The sequence below is a fragment of the Papio anubis genome, chromosome 13 (genome assembly GCF_008728515.1).
Source record: "Papio anubis isolate 15944 chromosome 13, Panubis1.0, whole genome shotgun sequence".
In the NCBI taxonomy this organism is placed as follows: Eukaryota; Metazoa; Chordata; class Mammalia; order Primates; family Cercopithecidae; genus Papio; species Papio anubis.
In genome coordinates, this window is record NC_044988.1 from 54,281,593 (window position 1) to 54,303,612 (window position 22,020).

The window sequence follows — 22,020 nt, forward strand, 5'->3', positions numbered from 1 at the left end:
TGTAGAATACTCTGGAAATGGACTGGTACAATTCAGAAATCTGCAGAAGCTCCTTGACTTATGATGAGGGTGCGTCCTGATAAACACAACATAACTTGAAAAGATCCTAAGTTAAAAATACATGTAATGCCCCTAACCTATTGAACATCATAGCTTAGCATAGCCTACCTTAAAAGTGCTCAGAACATTTACTGTAGCCCACAGTTGGGCAAAGTAATCTAACACAGGGCCTATTTCACAATAAAGTGTTGCATATCTCTTGTAATTTATTGGACATTGAGCTGAAAATGAAAAGCAGAATGGTTCTATGGGTACTCCAAGTATGGTTTCTAATGAATGGGTATTGCTTCCACACTATTGCAGTCAAAAAAATCGTGAGTCAAATTATAGTAAGTTGGGGGTCATCTGCATTTTTCTATATTTTGGTGACAACTTCTTGGTTTAAAAATAAAAACATATAGGTGCAGAATTAGAGTGAAATATCAGGGGTGGAAGGGCAGTAAGGCATGAGGGTGACATACACCCAAGGACACATCTTTGAAACCTCATTTTCTACTTCAACCTAGCCTTTCCTTTTTATTTCTCTTCTGCTCCTACATGAAAGAGGAAACAGTCCCTAATGCCAATTTCAGACCCTCCCCATGTTAGTTCTCAGTACTTCATGCTTGTTTAAAATGTGTGATCTTTTCCTATCATTTCTAAAACCTCCTAGATAACTCACCTTTTCACTGTTGTTGCAATCTCTCCATATTGTTCTGCAGAAAAATGCTGCTGACTTGTAACCCGTCCTTCCTCTTTTTTTTTTTTTTTTGTCTTTCCATTGGCAAAGTCACATGGTATGGTTGTGAGTCAATACCATAATAGAACACTAACATACATATGCATATCAGGATATTAGAGAAAATATGAAGAATAAAGCAACTCTATAATTTGCAGCACCATCCAAAAAATGATAAAATTTCCACTGCTGCTCTCTTACATAAATATATTTTTAAAGATTAAAAGCATGTGGGAAGATATACTAAACCAATCTGTTTTATCTAAATCAGTATGATTTACTTTGTCTACATATTTGTAGCCAATTTTTAGTCAATAAAAGTTATTTATACATACACACACACACACACACATATATATATATACACTACACACACACACAAACGAATTCCTCAGCTAAGCATATTGCTATATAGATACAGTGTAATGGGTTTTGAAAGATAAACAGTTGTTCCCTTAGGAAACAGAAGAAATAGCCCAATTTTTAATCTACTGAATATATTTTCAGTGAAATTAGTGGGATATCTTTATGCAAGAAAGATTTACCAAGAAGGGCAATGGGTGATATTTGGTCTTCATTCAAAAAAGTTGCTTTGACCTCAAGTGAAAGTACTGAGAAGAACAGAAAACAATACTGTATGTTATATTCAGGAGCTGAAGCACATTTATTGTGACATTTGATGACAGTATAATAATGTGCCTTGGTACCATATTATTTGGTGTGCCATTCTTAGATCTTATGTTGCCATAACAACAGAATATGTGTGTGTGTTTAGTAGAAAGACAATCCTTTTTTTTTCCAGTCAATTTTTTCTTTGATCTATAGAACTCGCTTCTTTTCTCTGAAGTTTTCACAATACAGCGTGATAGAAGGAGCACAGGTAATAATTACAGAAACTTCAAGAGAAAAAGAATACATGTGTTAAATGAAAGCGTTAAGCCCCTTGCCTTACGTCCTAAGACATTTAAAGATGATTGAAGTGATTCCTGTCTGTATCTATCATAATGCCCTTTTCCCCTTATCAGAGACAAACTAAATATACAAAGGTTATGGCTTTCTTGATTAATCTATGTGACAGGGGCAAATCGCCTGTTTTCTTTTGTTCCTTTTTTTTTCCTATAGAGTGCCAGAGGCAGGGAACTCCTATGCTTCACCAGTGACTCATAAGAAAACTTAATAGAAGGTCTCTACTGCCCACTGGCCCTGCAGTACCTGATCGATGTGGTCCCAAAGTAAAGTAGGCTAACCTTCATTGAACCAAGCACTTCAGAGGCATGGGAAGAAGTATGGGAGAAGGAGTCCTTGTACTCTGGCAATGAGGAAAGTAAGTCTGCCATTTTGCTGTTAGTTGTGTTATCTATGTTTTTGAAGACAACCTTTTGTTATCATTGTTACCTGTAGAGTTACTGTATTTTTACAGTAACTGTATTATCTGTAGTAACTGTATTTTGTAGTTACTGTATTATCTTAGTAGTTACAAAATACAGGTCTCTGTGAAACCCTCAGTTTTCCAGATTGTAACATGGATTTAATAACATATAATATTTTTGGTGAGAATTATGTAATTATAATCTATGCAAATGTTTAAAAGACTACCTAGAAAAAACTTTGAGCATAATCAATGATAATTACCATAATTACATGAAGGGATGTGGAAAACACTGAAGGGGGTCTTTGGGCTACTGCTGAGCTGATGACATTTGCTCTTTACCCTGAAGTCACTCTTCCCCTTTTCCTGCAGTATAGAAGAGTTCATCAAGTTTTCATTTGATAATCCAGTTCACGTTTGATAATTTTCTTGCTAACTATCACCCATGACCCAAGCCAGCACGATGAGCTGTTAAGAGGCACTATGCTAGGTATTTAATACTTTGCAGCATTTACCATGGTGATGTTGGGCATGGAGTTACTTCTAAAACCATTATTTTAGATATTTTACAATTTCAAAGAAACATCACATGTATTTTCAATACTAATTATGTACACACATTTAATATTTGATATGAATATCTTATCAGTGGTCCTCAAATCCAGCTGCATATCAGAATCACCATGGAGAGTATTGCAAATATAGGTTTATGGGCACCGCAACAGTGATGTTCTGATTTGGTAGGAAAAAAGTAGGGCCACAAAACCTACATCTTGACAACTTCTAAGACTATTCTGATATAAAATCCAGTTTGAGAATTAGAGTTCTGTAGTAGTTATAGTACTTAAACTTATATTAACTTTGTGGTAAATACACACACACACACACACACACACACACGCCCTATTTGCTACTTCAATTTTTCTTCTCCTCATGTATTTACAGCAATGCTATGAAGGAGACAATATGACACCCTACATGACAAAACATAGGATGTACTGAATTTGCTTTTAGCACAATTGAAAGACATGCCAGAAAAAAATGTAGACCTGAGAGAAAAAGATTCTATAATGCTTTGCAAAATTATCATTCTTTTAATCATATAAAAAGGACTGAATTTAATTTTTGCAAGTTTTTCTTTTCTTTGCATGTTAAGTATTGAAATATCTTCAATATTGTGATCTCTTCAAATTTATCTCAGCAAAAAGCAAGGGCTATATTCTATCATTGTCGCCTATTTTTGTATTTCTATTTATGAGGTAGGCCATCATTATAATGTTAAGTAATTAATGAGATATGAACAGTGAAATTATTATGAGGCTTTAAATCATTTAAAGTCTATTCAGTATTATTATATCTTTGACAAAGGAAAATAAAATTCATGATGAAAATGGGAATTACAACCTCATCTAAACTAATCTAACTGTGGTTTTTAAATATCACTTGGATCAACACATTAGCTCTCCTTAATAACTGTCAGTCCCAATATATAGGTGATTGACCTAACTTTATAGTATTCACCATAACTCCTTAGCTACAGCTGACAGGACTGAAAATTGTGTAGGATTATTTCTCATATGTCTAACGTGGTCCTGCATGTTAACATTGGCTAGTTGAATGCATGTTCCCTAAATGAATCCCTCCTTCAAATTTGAGCTCCCATGTAATCTGTTTAGATTTTGTTTTCTTCAGTTTCAATTAACTGGCCAAATCCAACCTAACCTTGTAGAGGAAACAACTAGTAATAGTGTTATCAAAGGACTCAAACAGGCATGTGTGTTTAGACATGTTGGTATATTCTGTTCTGCTTATATATAGGAGATGGTTCATGAAGCCATTTGAAAAAGTTACTTTCCCAGTTACAAGCTAAACTCTGTGTGACAATTTCTTTAAGCTATCTCCATCCATTCGGAGCACTTGGGCCTTTTCTTGCATTCTACATTTTTCACTATGTGTGCCAGCTTGTCCTCTATCCTCTGAATTCACCCAGTTCAAGTCCTGGTTTTAAAAATTTTATTAATTATACTCTTAAAAGAAGATGTTACAAATTGTATGTAAGAATAAATATGCAGTCATGACTGCCCATTTTATCATAGTAACTATGACACTAAGAAACAGAGAATAAAAGTTTGCAAAATTGGGAATAAAATGACTTAGATTTTACTCCATAAATGTGTGATAATCTTGCGCCAGTTCTTATTACACTAAGCCTTTGTTCCCTCATGTGTAAATGGGAATAAATATGCTTACCTTCTGCTTCACAAGGTGGTTATGAGTTTAAAATAAGGCAATTTATGTGAAGATGCTTTGGAATTGTGAAGCATTATATAGAAAAATTATGTTATTAAAATAAATAACTTCCAATTTAATATCTCAGTTGTATAGAGTAAAAGATTGAATAGGCTTTTGTATACAGCAGATTTGGCCAGGAATCAGTACCATGACTTCTGTGAAATATGGTTAATAATGTCTAAAAGTTAGGACTTCTCTGAAGATCAATAAGATCAAGTTTATCTCTTGACTGCCTCTCCCCTCCAATGTTTACTTCCTAAAACTTATCCTGTTTTCCAAAGCCATACATCTCAGGCTTTTGCACATAAAACTTTGATTGTATAAGCACATATCTGTAAAAATACACCACCACCCCCCCACATATATATATATATATATAAATAACAAGCAAACAAAAATCTTCCTCTCTGGTTTCCCATGGAAGCTATGTATCTCCATCATGAAATGTATGTCACCATGATGATTTTATGTTTTTTACTGTCTACTAGTTTATACCATAAATTCCTTGAAATATAGGATAATTGACTTAATTTGCTTTATACTTTCATGATCTGACACGTCATATACTTAACACTCAATAAACATTTTTAGAATTAAAGTAAGTAGCTCAGAAATGGACATTCAAATTCACATGAATTCATTACTGAGCTACTGACTATAGAAATTGTGTTGTAATTCTTACTCGATTAAATCCAACTTCTTCTATGTTATTTGGAAATAATAAAAAAAAACCATGATGCTATACTGAGCATTATAATAAGATACATTATATTCAGAGAAAGTGTTTTTCTGTAATAACCTGTTTATTACAGTAAAATTCCATTAAAAATTCTGGTATGTATTAAGAATGATAACACTGTTTCTCCTTAAGATATTTGTCCTATACTCAGAGGACATATATTCATATATTATATTGGAAATATTATTAGTGCATTTAAGTTCCAGAACAACTGCAAGTCCCACCCAAGGAATTAATACATCTTTTTATACAGTAGTTATATAATCCATTAAGTGTGTTTATGCACAGTGGAATTGTAACTGGGATGGATGATATGAAGTCAACCTTATAACTTCTCGGAAACTCATAGTTGCACAGTAGCGAGAATGAATAAAAAGGGAAGTGTCTCACTCTGCCATCCTTTTTTTAATCTGTAAAACTGAAAATAAAAAAAATTAAATAATCATTTTTGTCAAGTACAAGTAGGGTTTGGAGCTCCCATGGAGTCACTTGCCCAGCAGTCTTTCATCCTCTTACTGAATCTCTGAAGATACATACAATGTATGGTGAAAGCACTCCCCTCCACTTTCTGCATTTTCTTGGTCTTTCCTTTCTATTCCCCTCAAAATTTATAAAAGCAGATATCAGGGGTTGACGGAGGTAATGATCAGGATTGGTAACTGAGATGGGAAGCGCTGCCTATGATGCTAAGAAATGTTACTTTCCCCCAGAAAAACATTAACAGTGCAAGACACAGCGAGAATCACAGAGCCATGGATGGACGATCCTTTTGAGGACAATAGAGGAGGAATTTGGATAAGTTTCCTGAGTGAGAAACCTTCCAGATGGCAATCTGAAAGTTAGTTGTTCCTTCTCAAAACACAGAGCTTTCTCAAGAGAAAGATAACACTCTCCTTCATCAGAGCGAGTGAGGTAAATTTTCAACAGAGTTATTCTGGAATTGGAAAACAAAATGCGTGCAAGGAGTTTTTTTGGTTGTTTGTTTACATAACATAGTAGAAATACCTGATGTTTTGCGGTTGAGGCAAAACATCCTCTAACACAAGAATACAATGTTTATAATGCATCTGAGGACCTTTCCAATCAGGAATGACAGTGCAGAATTCAAAGAGGTCAACACAGACTAGAGTATGAAGCAAACTAGAAGAGGTTACGAGTCTCAGGCTTTACCAACTGAGCTAGTCAGGTGACCACAGAAGAGATAAACAGGACACAGAAGTGACCCAATTACTTCCCAGTCCTCAAATTGGAGTTATGACTCATCACTAATAAGGAAAATTGCTGATTATTGTTCATACTTGAATATGGTATGTAGGTGATTATGTATACATTTAAGTTAATCAGTCACTGCATTCATTTAACCATTTTGAAATTGAGTTGTTTTTAACACATTTATTTGATTGAAAAGTTAAGATTAAAACAAATTAAAAAACCAAATGTTCATCAGCAATAGATCATTCTTACAATTCTATACAATTGAATACTAATAAACAATAAAAAGAAGAAGCTATAGTTACACTAAACACAGATCTTCACTAAAAGAAGTCAAACACAAGTTTATCTAATATTTTATTTATATTAAGTTCTAAACAAAAAAACTACTGTGATACAATGGTACATATAAAAATGGATAATGATTTTTATGGGGGATGTGTGACTAAAAGAGGCTATGGAGGTTGGGGGGCTTCTGGATGATGGTACTATGATTCTTAGATCTAGATGCTGGTTACTAGGATTTTATCACTTTGGGGACATTTTACCAAGTTATAGAGAATGGCTATTCATATGTCATCTTTCATTTGAAAGAGTTCAAAATAAATAAACACACAGGTCATGAATGTAATATATAGAAGAAATACATGGCAGGACAATTTTCTTGTCAACAGCTCTCATATTTGCCATCCCAATCAGCATACTCCACAAGTCAATGAACAATTTGCCAACTCCAAATATCCTAATACTTCAAATTTGATGCTTTGGTTCGTTTTGTTCCCCCAGCTTGGATCATCTACATTTTCTCTTCCCTGGAGAAACCAAGTTCAATCCACAAAGCCCATGTAATATTTCTCTGAACTTAAGAGCTCCTGATCTGAACATCCTTACATCTTTGATTATCTCTAAATGAACTTTTTTTTTTTTTTTTTTTTTTTGAGACGGAGTCTTGCTCTGTCACCCAGGCTGAAGTGCAGTGGTGTGATCTCGGCTCACTGCAACCTCCACCTCCCAGGTTCAAGCAATTCTCCTGCCTCAGCCTCCTGAGTAGCCGGGCTTACAGGCACACGCCACCAGGCCCGGCTAATTTTTGTATTTTTTTAGTAGAGACGGGGTTTCACCATGTTGGCCAGGCTGGTCTCAAACTCCTGACCTCGTGATCTGCCCGCCTCAGCCTCCCAAAGTGCTGGGATTACAGGCATGAGCCACCGCGCCCGGCCTAAATGAACTTTTTTTTGCTGCCTATTACAGTTTGTATACTTGTCTACTCTTTCTCTTAAACATGAAGTTTCCTTAAGTCAGGGGCTATGCTTGCCGTCTTTGTGTTTCCCTCTAAAGTACTTGGCATAGCTCCTGGCCTATATTAGGTACCATAGTCTGTAAATATTTGTACAATGGAATGATACTTACAGTTATTTTAGACTGCAATGCCTTTATATTCCACACAATTTTAGAGGTCATTTTGCAGTTCCTCAGAAGGCTATGATCTTTTAATCTATGGTCAAGGATAAGATTACTTGTGGTACTTCATCACAGTATAACGTAACAACAAACTTTAATTGTTTAATATTTCAATCTGCAAGATTTGCCTAATAGATGGGAAAAAAATGGTTCCTTTCTTATGGGAGTGAATGTTCCAGGGAGACTCATATATATATCCTGTAACTATATTGCAACAAAACGAATTATCAACTCCACTCATGCTGAGGCTGAAACCTTCTACCTTGATTTGCATTCATTAAACAACTTGGGCTAAGCCTGGCTCTGAGAATCAAATCATTACTATAAATGTAATGATCTGTTATGCTGCTCTTTCTCTCTCTTCATGATTGCTGTTTTTCTTCCCTGAACCTGGAAGGCAAAGAATTAGGAGAAAGTTGCAAGTCTAGAAGGTGAAATCAAGGATATATTTTTCATACTATTACACAAAATTAAGGAAGCTGTGACACATTTTTTAATCAGAAGGAACTCTAGCCACACTAGACAATATTATTCACTTTAGGTCTGTTTAGATGGAGACCAGTTCCGTCTCTTGGTTGAGGGGATTACCCTAATTTTCATTTTTTATTTCAGAAGGCTCAATGTCTCTACCATTTCTTTTTGTATGTCAGCAGTCAACGAAGTCATGGAGACAGTTTTTTACATAACCTTCCCACCTGCCACTTGTTTGGCACATTATACTGCTTGGGAGAACAGTGAACCAGCGGTAAACAGGTCCTGAGGAGAAGCTTCCAGATTGCAGCAGTGTAAGTTCTGATTGCTTCCCTCCTGGCTATGACATTGTTTTTCCCTAACATTGAAATACCATTATTTTCTTGATACAAACTTTGTTTACTGCTTGTGATCTTGTTGCCTCGGGTTTCAAAAAATTAGTCCCCCTTAAATAATCCAAGAAGGAAAAAAAGATCATCTAAGAGAAAGCACGGTTACCATGCAGTATCTTTCAAGGCTTGAAGCTGCACCAATTAGAATGCTTTTCTGTGGTTACATATCCTCATCTGCCATATTGGCTGGAGACAAAAAAAAAAAAAAAATGCCTTCTCTCCATTTTACTCACACAGATTTCTAGAAACTGACTCTTGCTCTCAAATATGCAGTATGCAGAACTCCTTTATAAATAACATTTATCTAAGATTGAGCCTTCACAATTGTAAAAAAATAATGCACTCATCATCTTGCAAAAGAGCTTTCAAATGAAACATAACAAACCTAACTGGAGAGCAGGAAAAAAAAAAAAGAGGGGGGTCAGGGAGACGGGACTGGATTAGAGCAGCAGATAAATATTTTTCATTAAACATTAAAAACAACATCTGTTACTCTCTTTAATAGTGTGAAGATTTCACTTTATTAAGTTTGGGGTGGTTAATGACTTTCAAAGTAATTTGCAATTTAAACATGCCTCTATCTAGTGACTAATTCATGACAGTCTTCAGCATTAACGATCAATTTTATTAACGGTTTCTCTCTCAAAAGTGAAAAAGTGGTACATCATTTCCTTGAATTGTGATAATAAGAAATAAATGGATATTCTAAAAATTTTGTGATAATAAGAAATAAATGGATATTCTAAAAATATTTAGTCTGACTTTTCTCAGTGTTTCCCATGTCTAAACTTTCCCCTTTTTCTCTAAGAAAGGAATATTTGGGAACTAAAAAATAATTGATTAGTAAAAGCAAGAATCTCTTCTTTTCTCCTATATTATTCATCTCCCAATTGCCAGCTGATGGTGGTCATTACATTTCTTGTAATGACGACGTTATCCACAGAGCCAGGCTCAGCCTAAGTTGTTCAGTGAAGGCAGATCAAAGTAGAAAGTTTTAACTCCACAATAATGGAGCTGACAACTTGTTTTGTTGCAATATACCTAGAGCATGGGTGAGATGATGAGAACTCAGAGTATGCTGGAGCCACAGTGCTTGCCTGTACATTCCCAGCCTTCACTGTGAGTTTCATCTTCAGCTTCTTATCACCCATTGGAGCTGTGCTCTCAACTCCAATGTGATTAGCTGATGCTCTTAGTAATGCCTTACCCCCAAAAGGCTGGAAACTATTTCTTATTTTCAACCAATACTTGAAGTCAATATTACAGAAAATCAGTCCAATTCAAACTTATGCTTATGATGTTCCTTAGGAAGACATGATACCACTGATAACCTTACCTTGGTAGTCAATCTCTTATCTCTCTGGCTTTGCCTAATGTTAATATTCTCCCTTTATCCACTTATCTATGCCAGTTAAGTCACAGCAGTTTCCAAGTCAGCTTAGTATATCAGTAATTTGAAATACATATTTCATTAAATATGAATTATATATATTATATATATATAATCAATTCTATCCTTTGTGTCTTTATCCAAAACCAATTTTTATTTATTTATTTTTATTTTTTGGAATTCAGAGGAAACATGATTCCACATTTAGAAAAGGCAAGAGAAAGAAAAAAAGGAAGCATATTCTTTCACATGGAATATTGTATAATTGCCCTTCTTGGTACTATTTATTTTAACATATGAGTAAATATGTTCAAATAGAGCTCAGTTTCTAAATTTTTTACAAAATGGTAATTATATTTCCCTTCAATAGATCTATAAGATATTCAAACGAGGTAATTACTAAAGTCTTCTTTTATAGTACACCCTAAAGATAGAATTGGTGCAGTCTGATGGGTAAAGAAAATAGTCTAAATCAATCCTGGTATTTATTTGCAACCTCATATTTTATTTGAAAGATTCAGGAAGATTTTGTATTTGACTCCCTAATGTAGGTGAGTAGGTCTTCTGTGGCTGCATTTAAGGTTTTTTGTTGTTGTTGTTGTTGTTGTTTTTTGCATTAGCACAAGTTTTGAGCAACTTAAAATATGCACTAGGATAGTTTTCTTCATGTTTCTAATACTTGGGTTTTGCTTAGTCTCTTGGTTCTTTGAGTTTATAGTTTTTTCCTGAAATTTGAAAATATGTTAGACATTATTTCTTTGCTTGTTTTCTATTGTATGTACTTTATGTGATTAGGTGAGGCCCACACAAATAATCTCCCTATTTAAAGGATACTTGTGCCTTATAACCAAATCAAGAGAGTAAAATCTACCGTATTCACTGTCCTGGGGATTATATAGGGTGAATACACCAGGGGCTGAAAAATGTTGGGGCCATATTTGAATTCTATCTACCCATTAGCTATTATTTTGTGCCCAACCTCTCCCTCATTGAGGGATTCTTATTGCATGCATATTCAGACTGCAACATGGTCCTGCAGCTCACTGATGCTCTGTTAACTTTTTTTAGTCTATTTTCTCTCTGAATTTCATTTCTAACTATTGCTGCTGCTATATCTTCAAGTTAACTACTCTTTTCTTCTACCATGTGTAATCTGTTAATTACAACCAGTATTTGTCTCACATGTCATAGTTTCATTTCCAGAAGTTTGAATGGGGTTTTAAATATCTTCTACGTCTCTAACTTCTTGAATGTATGTAATACAATTATAATTACTATTTTTAAGTCTTGACTATTAATTCCAATGCATATGTCCTTTCTGAGATGGTTTCAATTGATTATTTTCATAATTATATTCTGTATTCTCCTGCTTATTTGTAAGCCTGGTAATTTTTGCTTGGATATTAAGCATTATACATTTTACTTTTTTGTGCCTAGATATTTTTGTGTTTTTATAATATCATTGATTTTTTTTGTTTCGGTTTTTGTATTCTCTGGGACACAGTTAAGTTACTTGTAAAATACCTCATCCTTTTGTACCTTGCCTTTAAGATTTGCTATACAGGACTAGAGCAGTATACGGTGTAGAAACAGAGAGGGGACAGAAATTAAGAGTTCATTCTCCGACGTGTTAAGCTTTAGGTGCTTATTAGACATATGAATGAAGCTACAGAATAGGTAGTTGAATATATGCATCTGGTTTCAGAGAATAGATTAGTGATGGGAATACAAATTATCCTAATAATGCAACCAAGCAATTTAACACACACATAACTGTGTATTATTTAACTGAAGGCCTAAGCAATAGGCCTGGCAGAAAAAGGACACTCTGACTTTTTATGTCATTGTTGTACCATGGTTTAATATTTTTTCCAAGTGTGGCCTCTGGATCAGCAGCATTGTAGCATTGTCACCTGGAAATTTGTTAATAATGCAAATTTGTGACTCCACCTCAGGCCTACTGAATCAGAAGTTTCAGGAGTGGGGCCAGCCATCTTTTTAAATAAACCCTCTGGATAAATCTGATACACTCAAGTTTGAGAGCCACCCATCTTGCCAATAAATGCTAAAGTACTTTGTGGATTACTGTACTGTCATCTTAGCTGCCAGGTCTCAAAGAAAGCAGACATTTCTAGATGAGGAATAGAGAAAGGACATTCCATGTGAGAGGAGCAACCTGTGAAAAGGCATTGGGTCTAAACGGCATTCAAATCAGTCTCTCACTATTTAGAGCAATGTATATAATCTTTATTACTTGAAAGAGGCACTCTGAGCACCCCTAAGTGTCAGTTTCTAATCAGGGAATTCAGTGAAAATCCTTTTCCTTCTAAAAATTTTATCTGAGCTTGCTAGAAAATACAATGTCAAAATACAATGTTTCAAAAATCCCAATTTTATAAATGTTTGTACGGTTGAAATGTGTAAACTGAAGTAATAATTTTTCAATTTCTAATCCTATATTTACTTTGAGACTATGGACAAATAAGAAATTCAATTTTCTAGATACTTTTACTACTGTAACATTTCCTATAAGAGCTTAACACATGCCTAATACATGATAAGTATTTAACAAATACTAGGAAATATGATTTGCATTATTTCAAAAGCACTGGCCGTTCCCTTGGTGCATTTTGAAGAGTGTCACAGGGGCTCTGTGATTCATAGCTAGTGTTCTAAGTAATCTCTTCCATTTAGGTAGTATGCATTTACATACCATAAAAGTAGAGCATGATTAATTGCATGTTTATAGCCCTAATAAAGTGCTATTTTGGAATAAATATGGCCTGCCTGTAAAGGTATTATTAAATACTACACTTTCTTCTTTCTCAAAAGTAAAAGATAGATATTACCTGTCTAACTTCCCCCTAGATAGGCTGGATCAGACACTTATAAGGGGAGCATAGTGCTGAGACAAGGTCTACAAGGCCAGAAATGTTAAATTGGCTGTCAGGTACAGGGATATAAGTTCAAGATTAGAAATAAAATATGAAGGCAAATAAAGACAGGAAATGGGGGGAGATGAAGAGTTAAGTAGGACCAAGCTGAGCCAGCCCAGGATTAGGTGAACTGACCTGGACCTCTCCTGTCACTTTCCCAGAACTCCACCTTGATGACTGGTTTTGATGAAATGCTTTACTTAGGATCTGGTGCACACTCTCTTTCACTTCTTAAATAGACATCTGCTTAATTCATGTTTCAAGCAATTTCAAAACAAAAATTTCATACGTCAATGCAGGTAGGTAATCCTGAAATGGATTGAAGTTTCCTATTTCTGTCAAAAGCATCATTCTACTTATGCTTGGGCTCAAGATATTACAATTATACTATTAATTCTCTTTCATTAGCCACATCTCCTTTTTCACTAATTTTTGTTTATTTATTTTATTATTTAATTAATTAATTTATTTGTTGAGATGGAGTCTCGCTCTGTTGCCCAGGCTGGAGTGCAGTGGTGTGATCTCGGCTCACTGCAACCTCTGCCTCCTGGGTTCAAGCAATTCTCCTGCCTCAGCCTCCAGAGTAGAGACAGGGTTTCACCACGTTGGCCAGGGTGCTCTCAAACTCCTGACCTCAGCTGATCTGCCCGCCTCGACCTCCCAAAGTGCTGGGATTACAGGCATGAGCCACCGCGCCCGGCCTCCATTTTGTTTTTAATGTGATGGAATACATTACATTTTTGAGTATAATATAAGACACTAAAAAGTGTAGAAAACTTATGATGCAGTTATATTACTCAGGCACCAGGCTTGGACCCACCCATGGTCTAGGAAGTTGAGTGGTAACCACCTACCACTAAAGTTTTTCATGCCAAAATGATATTTGTCATAAAATGCTACACAGAAATCTGGAGTTTCAATTTGTTTACTCTTCAAACACTTTAACAGATTCAAAACTCTGTTGTGGAGAAACCTGTGGACTGGTTGCAAATATCCTTGGAGGCTACCTCTGTGAAAAAGGGTGACTACCCTCTGTCTGGTCAAGAAAAAAAGTCAGCCTTTCAACTTTGACAGTAAAATGTCCAATGCAACTTCTTGTTCAGCTTGTTTCTAAAACATATAAATCTCTTGTTAATCAATAATCCAGCACTCAGTCACTAATTTCAGAATAGAACTATGAATAAGCCGAGACGCAGCATTTCTCAAAGACTGCTTGGAACATCTAATATTTAAGAAAGATAGCTTAATAGGCATGTAAATCTTTATTTATCTAGGTTCAATAAATTCTATCCTGATATTCAGATAACCAGAAATAAGGTACCAAAGTAATATTGCTTCAACTGTCCTTAGGAATCTCTTTGTTCATGAGAACATCAATTATACACTGAATGATGCAGGATGTGGGAGACACCATTCTGGGTACTTTGGAATATCAGAGGAAAAGGAAACACAAACCATTTAAGATGGCATGTTCTGACTGCAACTTTTAGAGAGGGTTAATAGCAAAAATTTTCATACGTAGAATATTTGTGTATTTTTAAAAATCAGTATTAATATTAATTAACATGTATTTTATAATTGATGTTGGGAAAAAAGAGCAATAGTTCTTATTCTTATTTTTATCCCACAGACTAATTTAATAAATATTTATTGATTGACTTCCATGTATAATAGAAATACGGGGCCGGGCGCGGTGGCTCAAGCCTGTAATCCCAGCACTTTGGGAGGCCGAGACGGGCGGATCACGAGGTCAGGAGATCGAGACCATCCTGGCTAACACGGTGAAACCCCGCCTCTACAAAAAAAAAAAAACACAAAAAACTAGCCGGGCGAGGTGGCGGGTGCCTGTAGTCCCAGCTACTCGGGAGGCTGAGGCAGGAGAATGGCGTAAACCCAGGAGGCGGAGCTTGCAGTGAGCTGAGATCCGGCCACTGCACTCCAGCCTGGGCAACAGAGCGAGACTCCATCTCAAAAAAAAAAAAAAAAAAAAGAAATATGATGGGAAACCAGGCAGACATAGTCCCTATCTCGAGTAAAAATATACTAAAGAAATCTTGGGAAGATTACAATTAAAGACATAGCCATACTAAAGCCTTAAAAGCATTTAAAAAATTGTAAAATAATCAATTATAGGTAATGAAGCCTGAAGAAAATAATGGGAAGTTCATTACACCTAAAAACTTAGCCTATCGGAAGCTATTCTTTTTAAGGACATAATTTATCTTTTATCTTTCTGATACTAATATTTATTCTAAAAAGACTGAACAGTACATATAATTCCTTCTTATTGGCAATGATGATGACTTTATTTCTCAAAATACAACAGTTTACTTTTAAAGTCAAATGATAAGAAATCCTTACTAACCCTATTTCTTGTTAAGTCACATAAAATGTAGAACTCTCTGTACATAATTATCTCATCAGATCACCTCTATTTCTCTAATCCTAGTTTTTATTGTGATTTTATATTGTTCATTTTTAGGTTACCTTCTTTACTGTATGTGTTTTCAAACTTGCAAAGACAGTTTTTGGAAGAAGCAAAGCATAGCAAACTTTATTAAAGATGTGCAAACATGTTGAAAATACATTCCAAGTATTAGATAGAAATTCTCCATTCCATATTAAGTGTAGTTATTTTCTTAATTCCATATGAAGTGCAGTTATTTCCATATTAAATGTAGTGGCCGCCTACGACATTCACAGAGCAAGCGTATTACTTATGCCCTTTAAGAGCAAGCACCACCCATTATATATGTATGTATATTTTTGTGTGACTGGTGAATAACTCTATTAGGACCAACATCAGTTTTGCACTTTCTCTTTGTTAACGAAGAGACTTGATCATGATTTGGTGACATAGGTTTTGTGACTGGCAGCGCACAGAGGCCAGGGAAGTGTATCATGTACATCGTGTTCGCATTCTCTATATTCATAGCCTTCATTTCAGCCGGGGCTGGACATGTGCTCCAGTTTTTGCCAATGATGACAGAGAAAATCTGATGACACGATTTCTGAAAAACCTTTTTCCTTCTTATAAAAAGTTCATGGAATTTTCAGGCACTGCCTTTCCCCCTACCTTCATTGATTAAGAGGCCATGTCAAAGATATGACATATATTTTGTTATTGCAAGACGTTACCCAAGAAGATGGAAGCCAACAACCTCAGAATGTTGGAGAAAAGTTCAAGATCCCAGATGTCAGTGGGTGGAGGAAATGGGGAGATGTCAAACGTTATAAACTTCCAGTAACAAGAGGAGTTAAGTTCTGGGGATCTAATGTACAGTACGGTGACAATAGTTCATAATAATATATTGGATACTCGAAATTTGTCAAGAGAGTAGATTTTAAGTATTCTTATCACATATGCATAAAAGAAAATTATGTGATGTGACAGATATGTTAATTAGCTTGATTATGGATAACATTTCACAACGAATATGTATATGAAAAAATCATGTTGTACACCTTGAATATATGCAATTTTTATTTGTCAATTATACCTCAATAAAGCTGAAAACAAAATTCTGATGTCATGTCATTTTTAAGAAGCTGAACCAGCACTAGCAATATCTGCTATGGTCTTCTTACTATGTGAAAAAGGTAAATTGCTATATATTTTGAAAAGTATTAGTTGGGGTTTTGGTTTATGGCAGCTGAACGTGTTCTTAACTTATGCACTTTCATACCTTTTCATTAGTAGTACTCCATAAATAATTTTTCAAATTGTTCTTTAATCAAGATGTCATGTATGTTACTTGTCACCCTCTCACTCAAGTGATCTAAATTAGTTGCTCACTAATTTTTACCAGAGCTAGTCAGTAGACCTTTTATAACTATTTGCCAGATGAAAATGAATAAAATTTTCATAATACTCATTTATGTTTTCTTGCTACATAAATTTCCTTCTCTTTCCTGTAATCTTGAGGTCAATTTATTTTTCCAGATCATAATTTTGATCATGCCTTTGTTTCTTGTTTATGTATGTTAAAGCCTGCTCCCTAGAGCCCACAGAAATCCAAATTTGTTACTCCATTATTTGAAATCATTCAAAATCTACACTTAATATTTCTTTTCAATCTAATTTCATGTTATTGATTATAATCCAAACAAATGGCTGTCACTTTTTCTTACATAGCTAACCAACTTTGGGGAGGGGATACTAATTATTTTGCTGAAATGACTGACCACTCCTCATTTCTGCCTAGCAATCACTTGTTTCTCTTTTCAGTTCCATCTCAAATTTTATCTCTTCCAGAAAACGTTTCTTCACTCCTTAGTTTAATCTACTTCCACCAAAGTGGAAACAATATTCTCTCACTCTGAACTATGAAACAGTAACTTGTGATTTCCTAACAACTTATGAATGCTGCTGAATATTATAGGTTTCTAAGTACAAGTCTTTCCTACTCTACTATATTTGGGATACTGTCTGTGCTTTTATGAATTTTGTTGCAGTGTAAAACACACAGAGGTAATGTAATATATGTATTGTAATATATATACAGAAACTATAAAAATCACAAATATAGAATTTGATGGATATTTAGGCACATGAACACTGTTCTATAACTCCCACTTAAATGAAGATATAGAACAAAACCAGTATATCAAGAATCCTTTCTCATGTTTCTTCCCAGTGACCATCCCCTGTGAAAGGTAACCACTCGTTTGATTTCCATCATCATATATTAGTATTGCCTGTTCTTGAACAGTATGTGTTATCATTTGTTATGAATTCTTTTGTGTTTGGCTTCTTGTGTTTATGAGCTGTATTCATGTTGTTCATATGAATTTAGTTTGTTCCCTTTCATGAATATAGTATTTTGTGTGAATGTACCATAATTTTTATCCATACATTTATTTTATTCAAACATAACTTGTATGTTTATTGATAAACATTTGGTATGCTTCCAGTTTTTCACTATTATGAATAATGTTGCTATAATCATTCTTATACAAGTGTTTTGGGAGCCCATTAGATACATTTCCACTGAGTATATATCTGAGTGTAGAATTTGTGGTAATACTGTGCATGTAAGTCCAGATACTCTGCTTTGCAAAGTAAAAAGAAAAAAATTCTCCACTTGCATCACAGATGACTGTATATATGTGGATCTATTTTGGAACTTTCCATTCTGTTTAATTATTTTCTTTGCCTGTTTTTATGCCAAACATCACACTGTTTCAGTAACTATAGCTTTATAATAAATCTGAATGTCTGATAGGATAAATCTTCCATTTTTTTATCTCTTAATTTTCTCTACCATTCTTGTCAATACATTGAAAAGAATATAATTGTTATAAGTACATGGAACTATTTATTACAGATTAACTTAGCAACATTTGGCATTGTTAAAATTGTGAGTTTTCTAATTTATGGAAATAGTATATCCCTTCATTTATTTAGGTCTTCTTACATTTTTGTCATAATTATCTTGTAGTTTTCCATGTTGATGTTTTGCACCTCTTTCCTTAGAATTGTTTTTATTTTATTTCTTTTACTTGCCTTATTGAATTTGCAAAAAACTCCAAATGATAATAAATTGAAGCAATTATAGCTGGAATCCTTGTCCTGCTCTCTTTCTCAATCTCTGTCATTCATTATTTTATTGCTAATGTGACTTTTGCTGGAGAATTTTTGCAGATATGCTTTATCAGATTTTTTTAGACTACGATTTCTGGTTTAATAACAGTTTTTAACATGAATAGGAAGGATTAACCTTCTAATCCTAAGTATCTGATACAGAAGTTGTGTATCCACAGTAAACAAATGAAAAGCTGGTCAAAATATATGAAACGACTGTTTTTAGCTATTGAGACAAGTAGTGTTGGGCTGTGATTCCTCATAAAAGGGAAACAAATTAGATTGTCCCTATTGAATTTCCAGACTCCAGTGCAAGGAGGGGAACTGAAGGAGAATAAGGTGGTTACATTCAGTGAGAGCCTGATAGCAGAGTTTGGTTAGACTAAAGCAGCTGAAAATTGTGGAATGTAATATCAGAGAGGAGACTGCCACACAAAGAACTCCAAAAATGTGAGCAATGATCTCTTGTACTCTGCTGTCAAATACTAAGCTGTGCATTAACAATGTTGCTGCATTATATGTAGATGTGGCCAACACTCCAAAATATGGTGCTTCTGTCTCTCCCAAAGCACAGAATGAAGTTGTTCTCTGAAGTCTCCTTATCTACCTAAAGTCTGGACCTGTCAAAAGAAAATAATGACCTCTGGTCACTTCCCTAAATTTTCATTAACTGAACTCTTACCACAGGACGAAAGACTGAAGTCTGGCAACATACCTGGGTGCACTTTTGTCACTAACCACTGTCTCTTCTGTGAGCCCAAAAGACTTCATTCCGGGCCATTGTATGTTCTTTAAGCTCACTGAATTACCCTAACAATCATTTACTACCCCCCTAAAATTACCCACACTTCTCCATTTCACTTTTCCCTAAGAAGGAGAACATGTAACCATTTGTATCCCATTGCATGGTAATCACTCTGTGTTTCTCCCCCAGGTACATTAATAACTTTGTATGTTTTTTCTCCTATCAATCTTCCTTTTTTTTTTTTTCAGTTTGATTTTCAGCAAACCTTCAGAAGGCAAAAGGGAAAGTTTTCCCATGGGCCAACATGGATTGTTTCTGTAATAGTCTGTTCAGGCTTCTACAACAAGATGTCACAGGCTGGGTGACCTAAACCATGAGTCCTCAAACCCCGGCCATGGATCGGTATGGGTCAGTGGCCTGTTAGGAATCAGGCAGGCCATGCAGCAGGAGGTGAGTGGTGGGCAAGTGAGCATTACAGCCTGAGCTACGCCTCCTGTCAGATCAGCAGTGGCATTAGATTCTCATAGGAGCACAAACCCTACTGCTAACTGTACTTGCAAGGGATCTAGGCTGCATTTTCCTTATGAGAATCTAATGCCTGATGATCTGAGGTGGAACAGTTTCATCCCAAAACCATCCTCCACAGTCCCCTTCATGAAAAAAATTGTCTTCCACAAAACTGGTCCCTGGTGCCAAAAAAGTTGGGGACTGTTAGCTTAAACAACAGAAATTGGTTACTCACAGATTTGGAAACTGGGAAGTCCAAGATCAAGGTACCCACTGATTTGGTTCCTGGTAAGGGCTCTCTTCCTGGTTTGTAGATGGCCATATTTTTACCGTATACTCATATGACCTCAACTTTGTGTGCGAGTAGGGGAGAAAGAAGAAAGTTCTCTGATGCCTCTTCTTATAAGGGCACTTAATCTAATAGGATCAAGACTTCACCTTTATGACTTACAGGCCCTGTCTCCAAAAAGTAGTCATATTAGGGGTTAGATTGTCAACATATAAATCCGGGGAGGGGGATTGGCAGGAGGTCCCAATTTTGTCCACAGGAGTTTCTGTTGTCTGTTTCCCTCCCCTTTCATGTATCTTACTGTACCCGGTAAATTTTGCCTGAACGTCAGAAATTATACATATATAATTGTTATCTCAGGGCCATATTCTCTTCTACCACCAATGATTCATCTTCCTGTAGGAGGCAGCTGGAGTATGAAACAGATTACCTTAATGCAATCAAGACCAATCAGATTTACGGTTGGTTTATTGTGGTCATAAGGCTCAGATGCTCTTTAATTTACCTCCACTCCTAAGACATAGCTCTGCAGAGTCTCTAGCTGGAGACCTAACTCCAGTTATTGTTTGATCAGATACTTGTGTATGCTGAAAACTCTTCTCTCCCTGGCAGCAGCTTTCTGTTTTGCTTCTTAGCCTCTTTCCATGTTCACCTTAAGGAATTAGGATATTTCTCAAAAGAAAATATCCAAAGTGTTCCCTTCTCCCCATCTCTGAAAACTCTGAGACCATTGTCCCCAAGTCTTACTTGTTGTGTCCTAAACAAAAATTATTCGCCAGCCCCATTCAATTACCAAAACCTGCTCAGCTTATCTGTTTTGGTTGTGGTCCTTTGTCCTGTTTTTCAGATTCCCACTTTCCCAAGACCATAACCTGGCAGATTCCCTGAGAGGAAAATGTCGTCTTATCCTTTGTTTTTGATTTTCTGCTTCCTCATTTGCCTTAGCAGCAATATGGTCTTTTCAATTTGATTTTTAAACATTTTATCCAGCTTTTCTAAATGTATTGACTGAAGTATTGGTCTGCCACGAGCTGCTGCATCAGAGCCAGAAGTGAAAATATGACTCTTTGACATGTCACTTAGTACCTAATATATAATAAATGTTAGCTAAATCTAAATAGTGACTGAAAACAAGAATAAATAAATTTAAAAATACCTTTTTATTTAGTAAAGAGACCTTGATCAAAGTGCTGAATCTAGTATTAAATTTTCTTGGAAATTATAACAATGTTCAAACTATCCTATCAACGGTTGTATTTTTTTTTTTTTTTTGAGGGGGGCATGGGTGTTATGTCACAGAGGTTATAGCAGAAACAAATTCTGGGGACAGAATATGTAAGAATATTTCACATTTTCTTCTTCTACCAATGTGATAATTGAGAACTGGAAATATTAGTTAAATTAATGTAAGAATACGTAGAGAAGCTTAAACTTTTCTGCTAGTTACTACAATTTTACAAAAGGACACGAAGTATATTAGGTTAAAATTTCTTAATGTTGGGTTAATTGTAATAAATAAGATTTCTTTAATTTTAGAGCACCTGATTAGCTTTATTTAACATATGAAATGCTAGTCAATGAAAAATTAAAAAGGGTTAATGTTTTGACATGCATATTTCATTATTTAGCCTGATATTTCTAATATTTTCAATGCATATTAATAAAATGAGTTGAGAACTTGGCATTTCTCCTACAAAGAATAAGAAGATAGACAGTACATGAAGGTTATGCCTCCTATTCTAGTTTTCTTCCAATTTAAATTTGGCAAATCTCACAGTTTAATATTTATAGATAAATGATGGACTACAGGTAACTTCTAGCTACTATGGAGTTAACATGATTTTTATTTTTATTT

The 22,020-nt window shown here is 35.1% G+C and overlaps 1 long non-coding RNA gene across 4 annotated transcripts; it reads left to right on the forward strand.

The window, feature by feature from the left end:
- Positions 1 to 1,545: 1,545 nt before the first annotated feature.
- On the forward strand, positions 1,546 to 19,705 carry LOC103878279. 4 transcript variants are annotated; one of them, XR_004177892.1, is made up of 5 exons: positions 1,546 to 1,658; positions 1,901 to 2,102; positions 5,889 to 6,090; positions 18,928 to 19,074; positions 19,618 to 19,705. It is a non-coding gene; the product is annotated as an uncharacterized LOC103878279 (long non-coding RNA). The 4 variants fall into 4 exon arrangements; XR_004177894.1 differs by lacking the exon at positions 18,928 to 19,074 and having other exon boundaries at positions 19,618 to 19,702; XR_004177895.1 differs by lacking the exons at positions 18,928 to 19,074; positions 19,618 to 19,705 and adding an exon at positions 13,202 to 13,288.
- The last annotated feature ends 2,315 nt before the right edge of the window (positions 19,706 to 22,020 follow it).